General features: G+C 38.6%; 1 long non-coding RNA gene across 3 annotated transcripts in view; it reads left to right on the top strand.

Moving 5' to 3' along the window:
* Positions 1 to 16,917, top strand: part of LOC125484927 — a 93,537-nt gene that overhangs the window by 765 nt on the left and 75,855 nt on the right. For all 3 annotated transcript variants that reach the window (XR_007263718.1, XR_007263720.1, XR_007263719.1), the window contains exon 2: positions 1,813 to 1,872. This is a non-coding gene — a long non-coding RNA (uncharacterized LOC125484927). The remainder of the gene's footprint in view (positions 1 to 1,812; positions 1,873 to 16,917) is intronic.

Here is a 16,917-nt window from a genome sequence, read left to right as displayed (position 1 = left end):
GGTTTAAAACAAAATTGACGTCCACCAAAGATACAGAAGATGCGGTGTTAGTTTTTAAATGCTGGAAAGCATAGTTTGTGTAGCCCTCGTAAAACAAAGCGAAGATCAGAGGAGCCCTGGTCGGCGATCAGATCGACTGACAGCGTATTTTCCGAACAAAATGAATTGTTTTCCGAAAATCTGTATACCAAAAGTAATTCTGCTTGATTAATTGAATGTTGATTGTTGTTTTTATATTGGAAAGTATTTATTGAATGGAATGAATGAACAAGCTTTTCATTTTAAACCAAAACGTAATACCGCTTTGATTCTTTTTGTTACATTTGTTTTGTCAATATAACAATTGAATACATAGTCAGAAACAAACATACTAAATTATATAATTTCTATTTTGGCGAAGCTATAGTTGTAGGAATCAAATATTATCGCTATGAAGTAATCTTCTAAACATATGTGGTAACCAAATACAATTTTCATGACATCGTCTATTAATTATAAATATGTATCACTGTTTTGCCGTTGATCATAGAGATGGGTAGTAACATACGTATACGCACTTGTTAATGTATGGCAGTCCTGAACCAAATGTTTGTTTTACCAGTATTCTGTACAGTGCTTAACATATTAAAGATTTTAGCATAGTTATCACACTGGTTCTACCTAGTAATCATGGGTATGCAACAGCAGTAAAAGCATAAATAAAATTGTGATCAACAATCATGTACCAAACATTATCTATTTTGTGACGCAGTCTTGATTATTGGGGCATTTAATTTATTTCTCTTTGTATGTAAGTATATGGAATTACTGAACCAAATTGATGTTATTTCATACATTCTGAAAGTTGCAATCTGTGTAATGAGTCATTAATTAATTAATGAGTCATTAATTACTGTAGAAGTACAATCAGTTTCTTTTCAGGCTGGAAGTGGCATTGTTATGCAGATAAGCCATCAAGTGCAATATCTAGACAGTGTCCCTTGTCTCGAAATTTTACTCATTTTGACACATCTTTCACTTTCAAATTGATAGAGGGAGAAGAAATTATTATTTAAAATAACAGAAAATGCATTAGATATTTGAGTCAATTTTGTATAGCTTAGTACTTATTTTAGAAAGTTATAATGAAGAGCAAGTATCATTGTAACAAATCACTTTCTAATTAGAAATGTAAATTTCTCTTTTTTGTGATTATGCTTTGTATATAGCTGTATACCAGTTATCTTTCAAAATCCCTCAAATAAAATACTTGGATGTATGGAAATATTTACTGATTCCTACTATTCCCAACTGTTTACACCTAAATGTGTAAATTACATTTTAAAATTTAGAACTAGGAATTCTTTAACAAAGACATACAAGGCATCTCTGGATAGTAGATGTAGCAATTAACGTATCACAGGTAGTAGAATATTTGCCTCACAAAAAAAAACGTAGTTGTAGATCTGAACAGGCTGATTAGGAAAAAAAAACGGTTTAAATGATAGTTGTACCTGCCTGTCACTTTGGCCTGCCACTGCTTGAGCTTCATCAGATCTCAGCTGGGTACAACAGTCTTGTACATAAAGATGAGAAGCTCTATCTTAAAAATTGTTAACCAAAATAATCTAATACCTCACACATCCAGCTTTAGTGCACCAAAATGTTCTAGATAACGTCAAGACTCTTGAGAAGAAATACAGGTAAGTGCAAAACTTTTAACCTAGACTATGTTTTTAAAAAAAATCATAAAATGAACGACTAGAATTGTTAAAACATTTTCTCAAAAATGTGTTATAGACATGCTTGTTTGAATTTTTTTTATCCTTTTAGATAGACTGAAACTATTTCTAAGATGTCTCTGCAAAAGTTGATTTTATCACAGAAGAGGAGGTAAGGCTGTCCATTGAAACCTATTTGTCTATTTTAGCAAATTTATAAGATAAAAAAATCTACGTGTTACCAATGAAATGTGTGTACTTCTCTTTAAAACTTGGGGGTTCATAAGTGCTATGAGTATCCAATGTTTACTGTAACATTTTTGATTTTCTTTATTATTTAAATTCCTTTGCCATTTATTTATATTCTATTTGTTCCTAGTTGGTCATTTTAGTTAGCTTATTCTAGGTAATGAAAGCCTGTAAGTTACTTCATATTTTATTCATGCAGCTTTGAGATGGATCATATTCTTATGCCAGAAGAACAGTCTGAACATGTCTTCAATTTATTAATTCTTGTGTGGATAAAGTTCTATTCAGTTTCGTAGATTTTGAATAGCACTGCTTGACTATTCAATACTACAGAAACTTCATATTTTAAGATATAAATGAAAAATTAAAAACATTATTTAAATTTTCAAGTTATAGCCTTAGAATGAATGTTACCATAAAGTTATGGGTGACTTTTGTAGTTATCATTACAATACATCTATTAAACATGAATAACAGTGGCCAGAAGATCTAATGTAGTAAAAGTCAAACTTCTTCACAAACCTTTCCAAGTACAATATGCAGTACAAAGTACATTTTAAGCACAAACATTTCTTTCCTGATTTATAATGCTGTTTTTCAAGGATCACTAAAATCTCAAAACAATAATTTGTGTTGATGTATATACCAGGTTGCAATGAAAGCATAAACAGATTGTCAGAATATGACATTTCTTTCTTAGAAGAATGCGCATCAATGTGTATAATTTACAACATATCATTACAAAGCCGAATTCCAGACTTGGTGTATTTTATAACTGCATGAAGAAACTGAAGGTAGAAGTGCAGTGATACACTTTACATAAGTACGCCTCTTTGACTTGCTTTAGAATCCATACATGATTTGTTTTGTAGCATGCTAACCCTTTTTTACCATTTGTAACTGCATGGTTTTTCAAAAAATCTGGTTTATAATCATTGGTAAATTTGTGTATGTTGGTGAAAACGTTTTTTTTTAATTTACCCTCCAGTATGTGGAAGTTTACAATTTTGATGCTAATTAACAGTTCCCTAATTTAGGAATATGAGAAACAGTTTAGTTAGTTTTAAGAACTTTGGAAAAGTTAGAGATGAAAGAAAGGGCATTTCATCATTATCTCACTCCTCTCATGTTAATCTGCCCATCATATTTATAATAATTGTATACTGCCTTTTACCTTTATTACCTTATCTGTCACAATATTCCAAATGTTTTCACTCTTGAAATTTTCTCAATTTAATTAATATTTTTGTTCACTCATGGGTGGCGCTGGACTAGCATTTATTGCCTGTCCCTAGTTGCCCTTGAGAAAGTGGTTTTCTTGAACGACTGCATTTCTTGTGCTGTAGATATACCCACAATGCTGTTAGAGAGGGAATTCAGGATTTTGACCCAACAACACTGGAGGCACAGCAATTTATTTCCAAATCAGAATGGTGGGTGTCTTGGAGGAGATTTTGCAGCTGGTGGTGGTTCCCATGTATCTGCTGCCCTTGTCCTTGTAAGCGGTAGGGTTTGTAGGTTTGGAAGGTGCTGCTTAAGGATCTTTGGTGAGTTTCTGCAGTGCATCTTGTAGATGATACACACTGCTGCTACTGAATGTCGATGATGAAGGGAGTGGTCGTGGCGCCAATCAAATGGGCTGCTTTGTTCTGGATGGTGTCAAGCTTCTTGTGTGTAGATGGAGCTGTGTTAAACCAGACAGCAGGGGTCTATTCCATCACACTCCTCACTTGACCTTATTAGATATTGGACAGGCTTTGGGGAGTCAGGTTACTCACTGCAGTAGTCTTAACCTCTGACATGCTATCATAGCCACTGTATATATATAGCTATTCAAGATCAATTTCTGCTCAATTGTAGCCCCAGGATGTTGATAGTATGGGATTCAGTGATGATAATGCCATTGAATATCAAGGGGTGTTGTTAAAATGGTAATTTCCTGGCATTTCTGTGGTGCAAGTATAACTTCCCACTTTTCAGCCCAAGCCTGGAGCTTGTCCAAGTATTACTGCATTTGGATATGGACTGCTTCACTAGCTGAGGAGTCAGGAATAGTGCTGAAGATTGTGATGTTATCAGTGAATGTCCCCACGTCTGAGCTTGTGATGGAACGAAGGGCGTTGGTGAGCAGCTGAAGATGGTTTGGGCTAAGGTTCTCCTTCAGAGATGTCCTGGAGCTGAAATGACTGACCATCGACAACCACAACCATCTTCCTACATGCCAGGTATAACTGCAACCAGTGGAGAGTTTTATTCCTAATTCCCATGAATTCCAGTTTTGCTAAGGAACCTCGATGCCACACACTGTCAAATGTGGCCTTGATGTCAAGGGAAATCACGGTCACTTCACCTCTGGCATTCAACTCATTTGCCCATGTTTGAATAGAGTAGAATCCCTACAGTGTGGAAACAGGCCCTTCGGCCCAACAAGTCCACACTGATCCTCAGAGCATCCCCCTATAAACCACCTAATCTACACATCCCTGAACATGATGGGTAATCTAGCATGGCCAATCCACCTAGCCTGCACATCTTTGGACTGTGGGAGGAAACCCGAGCACCCGGAGGAAACCCACGCAAACACGGGGTGAATGTGCAAACTCCACACAGACAGTCGCCTGAGGGTGGAACCAAACCCAGGTCCCTGGTGCAGTGAGGCAGCAGTGCTAACCACTGAGCCGCTGTGCCGTCCCTTTGATCCAAGGTTATAATGAGATCAGAGCTGAGTGGTCCTGGTGGAACCCAAACTGAGCATCGCTGAGCAGGTGCTGCTTAATAGCACAGTTGACAATGCATTCCATCTCTTTACTGATGATCGAGAGTCGACTAATGGGGTGATAATTGGCCAGGTAGAGTTTGTTCTACTTTTTGCGTGTAGGATATACCTGGGAATTTTCCACATTGTTGGGTAGAGGCCACTGTTGCAACTGTACTCCACCAGCTTGGCTAGGGGCATGACAAGCTCTAGAGCGAAAGTCTTCAGTACTGTTGCAGGAATGTTGTCAATGCCTGTAGATGTTACAGCATCCAGTGCCTCCTACCATTTCTGTAATATCATGTGAGGTGAATTGAAGTGGATGAAGACTGGCATCGGTGATACTGGGGTCCTTTTTAAGAGGAGACTGAGACAGATCATAAAATACATACAGTATAGAAAGAGATCATTTGGTCCACTGAGTATGCATCAACCATCCAGATAGCATCCCACCCTAACCCCGTAACCCTGCATTTACTATGGACACTATAGGGCAATTTAGCATGGCCAATCCACCTAACCATGGACTGTGGAAGGAAACCCGAGCACCTGGCAGAAACCCATGCAGATACGGGGAGAACGTGCAGACTCCACACAGACAGTCCCTCAAGACTGGAATCGAACCCGGATCATCCACTTGGTACTTCTGGTTGCAGGTTGTTCCAAATGCCTTGTTTTTTGCACTGATGTACTGAGCTTCCCCATTGTTGAGGATAGAGATGTTTGTGCAGCTCCTCCTGCGGTGAGTTACTTGTTAACCACCATTCATAACAGGATGTTGTAAGACTTCAGGGCTTAGGTCCGATCTGTTTATTTTCAGTAATGTCCTTTTGCACCAACTTTTATACCATTTAATGTTGTGTGTATTTTCACACAGTCTCCCTTTTTAACTGGCACCTTTATATAGCCTTCTTACTTAAAGTTTGCTGGTATTTCAGTTCGTTCTACACTTTCAATCAATCTTGCAGTTCCTGAACCTCTCTAGCACCAATATAATTTTTGGGACAGAATTTTATGGACTACACAAGTGTGTTTTCAGGGTTAAGGATCCATACAATTCCTTGCTGACCTTCCTATCACTCTCTTATCTGCAATCTGGAGTGGGACAGAGGAAGTGTACAATGGTCTGCCTGCCCTCCTCTCATTTGAGAGCCTTAAGAGGCCAATTATTGTCCAAATAAGGGTTGCTTTCTACTCCTGCTTTACTTTGTGACTGCTTGGAGAGGTTTCAGGGCACAAGCGAAGCCAGCCTCTGGTCTCTGTCATGCAGATTAGGGGGTGCGATGGTGGTTTCACCTCCCTGCTCACTGGTCCTGGACTTAGAATCTGGGGACTGTTTGTACAGTCAGTCTTGTCCACTGTTGCTGCTGGGACCACAGAACTGCTAATCAATTAGATTGGCCAGCAGTTCCCTGAATTAGAACCTCCACCAAAGTGTTGGGCAGAAGTCTGTCTCCATCCAATTGATGTTCTGTGGAATGTTAAATGGCTGTGAAGTTATTGCAAACGACAGGAATGCATTTCCACTGACTCTTTGGGTAGCAGACAGGAAACTCCATTAAATGATAAGTGTGAGGTAATGCATTTTTGGGAGGTCTAATATGGGAAGGATTTATACAACGAATGGTCGGTCCCTAGGAAGGACTGAGGAACACGGACCTTAATGTCCAAGTTCATAGATGTGTATAGGTGTTAGCATATAGGCTTGAGAAGAAGGCACGTGGAATGTTTGCCTTCATTAGCTAAGGCAGAGAACTTAGGAGCAGTGAAGTCTTGTTGGAACTGTAGAAAGCATTAGTTAGGCCACAGAATGATGTGTGTAGTTCTGCTCACTACACTATTGGAGAATGGTGTTTGCATTGGAGAAGGTGCAGAGGAAATCACTAGGATGTTGCTTGAGATGGAAAATCTCAGTTATGAGGAGACAGTGAAGCAGAGGAGCCTGAGGGGGGAATCTGATTGAAGTATGCAAAATTATGAGACAGAGGTGGATCATGAGAATCATTTCCCCATGGAAGATGTGACTAAGACCAGAGGGCATGAGTTTAAGGTGAGGAGTAAGTGGGTTTAGAGTGGATCTGAGGAAAAGATTTCTCACTCAGAAGGTGGTAGAAAGATGGAACGTGCTGCCTGAGAGGGTGATGGAGGCAGGTACTCTTGCAACATTTAAGAAGCATCTGAATGAGCATTTAAAATACCAAGGGCATAGTAGGCTAAGGACAAAGTGCAGGTAAATGGAATTAGTATAATTTGGTGTTTGTGGGTCAGCACAGACATGATAGGCTGAAGGGCCAGGTTCTGTGCTGTATGACTCAATGAAAAAAATCCTGCCCTCGTGTCAAGGTGACAACACCTGAACTTGGTACTCAGTGAATTACAAAGAGTTGACATAACTTCGGTAGACTTGAATTGTGCTGTTTTCAGTTACATTGCTCTTGCTTTTCACCAAATGCTCATTCTGTTCTATTTCTTGCATAATTTAAGATATAGATGACTAAATGAGTACAAAAGTTATGAAGGATGGAGTTTGATCATAAAGATTGGAAGGGTGAGATTTTGTCCTTTGGATCTGACAAAACGAACAGAATATTTTCTTAATGGTGAGAGATGGACAGCTGTGGAAGAATAAAGGAATTGGAAGTCCACGGATCCAAATTACTAACAAGCTTATGTATAGGTACAAGTAAAAGACAATCAACAAAGTTAAGGAAATGTTAGCCTTCATCTGAGTGGATTGGAATACAAATAAAAATGGGGAAGTTATGGGTTACAAATACAAAGCTTTGGTCAAACCCCAGCCAGGAAACTGTGTTTAGATATGTGCATTAAACTACAAGAAAGATATGTTGACTTTAGAAACCGTGCAGATTCGCTAAAATCACATCAGGGTTAAAGGGTGATCATTATAAGCTTTTGGATTTGGATCTTGTGGTATATGATGTCATCAAATACCATATGGGATTACTATTGTGTATCTATTATGAACCAACCATTATTTCGAATTTAAGGAAATAAGGCAAAACTTACAAATGAGAAAAAGCTCAATGGCCTATGCAGGTCTTTCTGGCTCAACCAGCACAGCACACATTTCATTTTGAATGCTCCACATTTTGTTGCTATTACCTTCCTGGTTTATTATTCTGAATGAATGAAGAAACATTTCTAATGTGTTATATTTGTGTTTAATTAAATCTAAATGTATGCCTTTTCATCTTATTTGCATTAATTCTTTTAAAGGTCAATTTATCTGTATGAATGCTCTATGTACCTTGATTAAATTTACTAACTGAGATAACACAGTGTGGAGCTGGAGGAACACAGCAGGCCAGGCAGCATCAGAGGAGCAGAAAGTTGACGTTTCAGGTTGGGAGCCTTCTTCAGAAATCTCCACACTGTGTTAACTCTGACTCTAGCATCTGCAATTTTTACGATCTCTGATTAAGTTTACTAACAACCCACTTTGAGTTAAAATGGAAATGGATTCTGCCAAATGTTCATTGAAATGGGTTTTTAAAAAGATCTATCTATTAACTTAAGTTGGTTATCCTTCCTACAATACCACTGTAGTAATGGGGTATACCTGGATTTACGCCATTGAAAATACAGGACAATTCTTCAGAACCCCCTTCCCCTCCCCCATTTCTGATGAAGGGTCTAGGCCCAAAACATCAGCCTTTTCGCTCCTATGATGCTGCTTGGCCTGCTGTGTTCATCCAGCTCTGCACCTTGTTGTCTCGGATTCTCCAGCATCTGCCGTTCCTACTATCTCTAATTAATGGAATTGCACAACTTCGAAAATGCTGCTTCAGCTTGATGCACTCACTTGTAGTTTCATCATGTTAGATTGAATAAAAAATCACCCAACAATAACAAAAAGCTTTTAGAACTATTTATTGGTTTGATAACAAGATTATTGAATTATACATGACAGATTATTGCTTGTATACTGTTGGAAATTTGGGGCATTAGTACCATAGTTCTTCAACATTGCAAACACTTTTTTGAAGATGTACACCCTTTCTTGGATTTTGGAGCAAACAGACCGTGTGAAATTGAATCTATTAAGTGCACTAATTTGGACATTGAAAACTAGTCCAGTTACTAGAGTATACAATGTGTTACTTTAGTTATTACAAATCATTTCAGTGAGAATTTGCATAAATGTTTAGTTTAATAGGTACTTGGAGCTATAAGGATTTAATTTTAACTAATATACATCAATACTAGCAGTATGAGTTTTCTTACCTGTCTAAATTTTATGCAGAAAGAATAGTGAAGTTGTATTGTTTGTGTATCTTACATTTATTTAAGTGACTACGATTATAATAATGCCACCTGGTCTAGAATGCCTACCAAGTATTCATGACTATTGTTATTAAGTGTATACATTGCCTTTCTGTTGGAGTTACGAAGATAGGAATATTATGAATCTGCTTTGTGCTTCAACTTCTTTTCAAAAAAAGAACTGTTATTGCAATAATGTTTAAAAATTGAATAATAGTTCAGATTTCAAAATTAATTAGTGTACTGGTGTCCATACATTAATGGGTAAAGAATAATTAGACATCTCTATACTTTGGCAAAGTTTAAAAAAAAATTGTGTTTCACAATATTTATGCGTGACCCTCAATAAACTCACCTTCTAAAGAAGTATGAATGTGACAGAAATTGCTTTCCCTCTCCTATTAAAATACTCAACTGCCAACTCAGTAATTCAAAATGCCTTAGTTTGCTTATGATTCATTGGCTTTAATGGATACAGTTGTTGTGGGATCGCTTGTCCTGCGTTTCTATTTCAAAAGTAATTTTTTAACTTGTTTCAGTTGTTTCAAATTTTCTTTCACAGTACACATTGCAACACCAAAACTCTTGCAACTCTTGGAGGAAATGACTTGAAATAAAGGCTTTACTAATTATAAAGTTTTGTGCACTTCTGTGTTCAATCCCATTGTCGTATTTCTACTGCTTTTTGATATTTGATGTGGTTTTGTTGTTAACCATCATATAAATATAGAAATTCCGTATGACAAATTTAAATAATGCTAAACAGCATGCCGTTCATGAAATGCAACAGGTTTGAAATATTATATGCAGTTGATAAGTTTTGCATCTTTGCATTATTTTCTCTCTTCCTACCTGCTCTCGTTCTGAAAAAATCTTTACCACATGTAACTGTTAAGAATGTAATATTGCAGTATACTTGAATTGTCTAGAACAGTGAATACCACTCACCTGGAAAAAAAAGTTCAAAATTATTTAGCACCTTACCCTGTTCAGAATTTTATAAAATGTTCACATGGTCATTATTTTGTGATTAACGCAAGAATGGGTCAGACATTGGAATTTTGCCTCAAGAACCAAGTGCAGCTCAGATTAATCGGATGAAAATTTGGGGTCAAGGAATGATGCGGCAGATTGGAGAAATTTCCTTCTGCATTTAACTGTGCTACTCTTGAAGTACGGGATTGGGTGTCATATAACTTGCATTAACATCTTTCATTTGATGTGTCCAAAAGCAAATGAACAATTTGCATTCCTTAAGACTTGTCCAAACACTGAATGATTAGATACACACAACAGATTTCAGGTATATTGCACCCAAAGTTATGCTTGAAGTTAATGGATAGATCATGTCCCTGGGGCTTGTGTGGAGGTTTACCTTGTAAAGCTTATTGAAATAACTGAAAAGAAATTGTCATGGAGGAAAATATTTACATTGGTTGACCTGCCTTTGACTACAGGAAACAATTTACCACACAACTAATATTGTGCTGTAATTTTAAATATTTTTTAATTTCATGTAAACATTTAAAAGCTGTGAATATGTTTAATTTTATGAGTAATAGAAACCATGCATGATTGACTAAAGATGCTTCATGTATCATTATCAGTAATGTAACATAATAGCATGATACCAGAATTGCAAAAGCTGTGTCATTAATTGGCCTGCTGTGTTCATCCAGCTCCACACCTTGTTATCACACCTATCTGGATAGCTTGTTTTAATTAGATCAAATTCCATATCCCTTCGTGCAGCTGGCAAGCTAAATTATCCAGGTAAGCATCAATATTTTCTTTGGCACTGTTTTTGTCTGCTCCATCCCAATTATGTTCTATCATTAAACATAATTTTATTTTCAATCGTGCTTTTTTGTTACACTTTGTAACATATATATGCACATTTTAAGTAGTCAGTATATTACATCTAACATCTGTTACAAATTTGTTGTTTTGCTATGCAATAACCTCACCTGTGGTCCTACTGACATTGTTTTTGATGAATTCTTAAAAGAAAATTATCCTGTTTCAACAGCTGAGTGAGTCTGGCCATTATTGTAAAATTTAAATTTTGTACATGGAAGGCAAGACGCCAATTCATAATTGGCACAGTATATAAAAAGCACAAACCTTGCCTTTAGAATATTTTACAGGCTGAATACATGTCTCCTAATGATTTTTTTTTAATTAAGCAAAGTACTTTTCTGACTGGATTGACTCATGAGATTATACTCAAGTTTTTAAAGCTTATATATGAAAGAAAAGTAGCTATTGGAAAAGTGACATTATGATGTGTTAACTGTTGGAAAACGTTTGGACTTTAAGAGATGATCATTGACTTTAATGCAAAGTTTATAAATATGTAGAATAGTCTAAAAAGTGAAAGTAAAATTTGCTGTTGTAAAACTATTTTCTGATTACAGATAGATTTACAGAATTCTCAAAATGTGAGATGCACAGATAACCATAGAACAATGGAAAGCATTACAGCATAGTATAAGGCCATTCAGTTCTTATGCCCGCATCAGCGAAATGAAAACACAATGTTCTCACTTTCCAGCACTTGATCCATAGCTTTGTGTGTTACACTGCTTCTAGTGTAGTTTTTGTTTCCACTTAAATGATTTGTGGATTTCTGCCTCGACCACTAAATTGGACATCAGTTTCCAGATACCCACCACCCTCTCGGTGAAAACGGTTTTTCCTCATGACCCCTCTAATCTTTTACTAATCAGCTTAAAGCTATGCGCCTTGGTAATTGACTTTTCCATTAGGGAAACCGTTTTTCTGTCCATTCTATCCAAGCCCCTCCTTGTTTTGATCATCTTGACCAAGTCACCCCTAGGCCTCCTCTGATTTAAAGAAAATAACTGTAGCCCATCAAATCTGTCTTCATAACTGCAGTTTTCAAGCCTTGGCAACATTCTTATAAAAATCTCTGTACTCTTGCTGTTGAGCAATTATGACCTTCCTGGAAAATGGTGACCCAGAACTGTACCCTCCAGGTATGGCCTAACCAGTATCTTGTGTACATCCAGTGATACATCCCTGATTCTTTGTTCAATATGTTGCTCAGTGAAAGAAAACATCCCATATGCCTTCTTTGCCACCTTATTTACCTATCTTGTCACTTCCAATGACCTGTGGATGTGTTCTCCAAGGTCTCTCACTATCTGTACTCCTCTTATACATTCTCATTTATTATTGATTCTCATGCTTTGTTTGCTGTCTCCAAATGATAACCCCACACTTTTTTTTATTACCAGATTGAATTCCATTTGCCATTTTCTGCACACTCAACCAAGCCTTTGATATCATCCTGCAATTGACAACCATCCTCTTCGCTATCAGCTGCGTTACCAATTTTTGTGCTACACATTTGAGTCCAAATCATTCGTATATATCTCAAACAGCAAATCTAGTGAGAATTTTAATATGATCTTCAGAGCACTTACTATTCCCTCCCTGGACTGCTGTAACAACTAATTCATATGATTCATCTCATCCTGATGATTTATCCATCTTCAGGAAGGCTAGTATCCCCCTCATCATCATGCTTATTTTATTTAACATTTCATGCTCCTCTTTATTTAAGAAGTCTGCATCATCCCTTTCCTTTGTGAAGACCGAGATGATAAAGTAATCATTAGAGTGCCCATCTCCTGACTTCCACAGAGCTTGCCCACCATCTGCAGGGAACAAGTCAAGAGTTTGTTGGAATATGGCTCACTAGCGTGGTTGAGTACAGATCTAACAACACTCTAGATTCATGACGACATCCAGAACAAAGCAACCCGCTTGATTGACACCACATCCACAAACATTCACTCCCTGCACTTCTGATGCATTGTAGTAGCAGTATGTACCATCCACGAGAGATACTGCAGAAATTCACTAAGGCTCCTTAGATAGCACCATCCAATCCAATGACACTGCTATGTAGAAGGACAAGGTTAGTAGATACATGGGAACACTGTCAATTTCACCTCCAAGCCCTCTTCATCCTGAATTGAAGCTGTGTCACAGTTCCCTCACTGTTGCTGAGTCAAAATTGTGGAACTCCCTCACCAATAGCATTGTGGGTGCTCCTACACCAAATAGACTGAAATGGTTCAATAAAGTAGCTCTTCACCACTTTCCCAAGGGCAGTTGGAGATGGGCAATAAATGTTGCACGTCTCTGCTAAGGCTTAACTCTTTCTTAGTTATCCTTTTGCTGTTAATGTACCGATAAAACTTTTTTGAATTTTCCTTAATTTTACCAGCCAGTACTTTCAGTGTGCTTTTTTTTGGCTGCTGCATTTTTTTACTTCCAGAGCTCAACCCACATGACTACATTGGTACTTCATTTAGTAAATCATCTCTCCTCACGCTGTAAATGGTTCTTTAACCAATGTTGTTATGTCTCTACCTTTTTATCTACTTTTCTGGCCTGCCTGAAAAGTCTGTATCCAGGGGTGTTGTTCTGCATCCATTCCCCCCATTAAGCCAAGTTTCTGTTTATAAGCAATAACATGCTGCCTGTCTGTGGCTATCTGTGCCCTCAGCTCATTGGTTTATTTGCTATTCTCCTTGTATTTACATATATCCACTCTAATACTGCCAAATCCTCTGCTGTACATTTTCTAACCAATAGTTCCTCAATCCTGCAGAGTTAATTGCTAAATTTCTGCCTCTGTTTCTCTACTGTTAATTTGCTATCTGGTTTCCACAACACCTCCCACCCTCCCCGCCCCAATCTAGTTTAAACCCTTTCTGACAGCATTGGGAAATCTCTCTGCAAGGATCTTTCTCCCAGTGATGTTCAAATCCAGGTCCAGGTCCTACCTTCCCCAGAAGTGATCTCAGTATCCTAGAATTTTGATGTCCACTCTCCCACATCTGCTCTCAAGCATGTGTTCAGTCACTCAAATCTCCTATTTAGATGCTTTTTGACAGGTGGCACTGGAAGTAATGCTGAGACTACTGCCTTATATGTCCTGCCTTTCAATTTCCTACCGAGCTCCCTGAAATCTGTTTTCAGGATCTCATCCCCATTCCTACCTAAGTCATTTGTACCAACTGTACAGCTGTACTTTATCTGCTCACTTTAAGAATTTGAATTAAAGTGAGCTAATTATTACATCAAAGTTGCATAATAAGCTGTTAAATATTTATAGTATGTTTCGCTCCACAATACATTCTATTTTAATTATGTGAATAGAGCTGTTTGTTTCCGGTATATCGGAACCACTTACTCCCAAACCAGTTGTCACATAACCTACTAGAGAGTAAGGTTCCATCATCTAAACATCTGCTCTGGACCAAAATAATTCAATTTTCTGCAGTGGTCATGTCTGCTTGGGATTTAGATTTCAGGGCCAATATTTCACCATGGTTCCTTACTCACTAGAAATGGGCAGCAACAATCCAATCTCATTTCATGCAAGAATGTCTGTCTGTCTTCTGTTTCCAATATTCATCCTATCGGTTTGAGCCGACATTTTATAAGAATCACAACAGCATGCCTACCTTTTCCGCTAAGATACCAGCATTTTCCCTTTTTTTTGATGTTAAAATATGCAACAATATTACACACTTAATTTATACATAGTATAACCTATTGTCTGTGGAAATAACCTGATTTCAGTAGTTACAATGTTGACACTAGAGTCATAGAGTCACACAGCATGGAGACAGACTCTTTGATCCAACTCATCCATACCAACCAGATATCCTAAATTAATCTAGTCCCATTTGCCAGCATTTGGCCCATATCCCTCCAAACCCTTCCTATTCATATATCCATCCAGATGCCTTTTAAATGTTGTTTTTGTACCAGTCTCCACCACTTCCTCTGGCAGCTCATTCCATTCATGCACCACCTTCTGTGTGAAAAAGTTGACCCTTGGGTCTCTTTCAAATCTTTCCCCTCTCACCTTAAAACTATGCCGTCTAGTTTTGGACTCCCCACCCCAGGGAAAAGACCTTGGCTACCCTCCTATCCATGCCCCCCATGATTTTATAAACCTCTATAAGGTTACCCCTTAGCCTCTGACACTCCAGGGAAAATAGTGCCAGCCTATTCAGCCTCTCATTAGAGCTCAAACCCTCTAACACTGGCAATATTCTTGTAAATCTTTTCCGAATCCTTTCAAGTTTCACAATATCCTTTCAATAGTGGGAGACCAGAACTGCATGCAGTATTCCAAAAGTGGCCTCACCAATGTCCTGTGCTGCCACAATATGACCTCCTGACTCCTATATTCAATGTACTGACCAATAAAGGCAAGAATACCAAATACCTTCTTCACTATCCTATCCACCTGCAACTCCACTTTCAAGGAACTATGAACCTGCGCTCCAAGGTCTCTTAGTTCAGCAACATTTTCCAGGACGTTACCATTAAGTAAATAAGTCCTGCCCTGATTTGCCTTTCCAAAATGCAGCACCTCACATTTATCTAACTTTAAACTCTATCTGCCACTCCTTGGCCCAAAGGTCCATCTGATCAAGATCCCACTGTACTCTGAGGTAACCTTCTTGACTGTCCACTAGCCATACCTCCTATATTTTCACATCCAAATCATTTATATGAATGACATAAAGCAGTGGACCCAGCACTGATCCTTGTGGCACACCACTGGTCACAGGCCTCCAGTCTGAAAAGCAACCCTGCATCACCACGCTCTGTTTCTTATGTTTGAGCAAGCTCTGTATCCAAATGGCTAGTCCTCCCTGTATCCCATGTGATCTCACCTTGCTAGCCAGTCTACTATGAGAAACCTTATTGAACGCCTTACTGAAGTCCGTGTAGATTACTTCCACTGCTCTGTCCTCATCAGTCCTCCTGTTACTTTTTCAAAGAACTCAATCAAGTTGGTGAGACACAGTTTCCCATGCACAAACTCATGTTGACTATCTCTAATCAGTTGTTGCCTTTCCAAATATATGTAAATCCAACAACTAGCCCACCACCGATGTCAGACTTGCCAGTCTGTAGTTCCCCATCTTTTCCTTACCACCTTTCTTAAATAGTGGCACCACGTTAGCCAACCTCCAGTCTTCTGGCACCTTTCCTTGGCTGTCAATAATAAAAATATCTCAGCAAGGGGCCCAGCAATCACTTCCCTAGCTTCCCACAGAGTTCTAAAGTACACCTGATCAGACTCCAGAGATTCACCCACCTTTACCCATTTTAAGATGTTCAGCACCTCCTCCTCTGTAATATGGACATTTTTTAAGATGTTGCTATTTATTTCCCCATGTTCTCTATCTTCCATAATCTTCTCCACAGTAAAGACTTATGAAAAATACTCACTTAGTATCTCCTGCAGTTCCATTGGCGGCTTTGCTGATCTTTAAGGGGCCTTATTCTTTTCCTTGTTACTCTTTTTTTTATCCTTTAACATATTTGTAAAATCCCTTTGGATTCTCCTTAACCCTATTTGGCAAAGCTTTCTCTTCTTCCCTTTTTTGCTCCCTGATTTCCCTCTTAAGTATACTCCTGCTGCTTTTAGAGACAACAAGGTGCAGGGCTGGACGAACACAGCAGGCCAAGCAGCATCATAGGAGCAGAGAGGCTGACGTTTCGGGCCTAGACCCTTCATCAGAAAAGGGGGAGGGGAAGGGGTTTCTGAAATAAATAGGGAGAGAGTGGGAGGTGGATAGAAGATGGATAGAGGAGAGGATAGGTGGAGAGGAAACAAACAGGTCGAAGAGGCGGGGACGGGGCCAGTAAAGGTGAGTGTAGGTGGGGAGTTAGGGAGGGGATAGGTCAGTCCAGGGAGGACGGACAGGTCAAGGGGGCGGGATGGGGTTAGTCGGTAGGAGATGGAGGTGCGGCTTGAGGTGGGAGGAGGGGATAGGTGGGAGGAAGAACAGGTTAGGGAGGCAGGGACGAGCTGGACTGGTTTAGGGATGCGGTAGGGGGAGGGGAGATTTTGAAACTTGTGAA

This window comes from Rhincodon typus, chromosome 15 (genome assembly GCF_021869965.1).
Source record: "Rhincodon typus isolate 14 chromosome 15, sRhiTyp1.1, whole genome shotgun sequence".
Taxonomy (NCBI): Eukaryota; Metazoa; Chordata; class Chondrichthyes; order Orectolobiformes; family Rhincodontidae; genus Rhincodon; species Rhincodon typus.
Note: the sequence above shows the minus strand (reverse complement) of the source record. Positions and strands in the feature narration are given on the sequence as shown.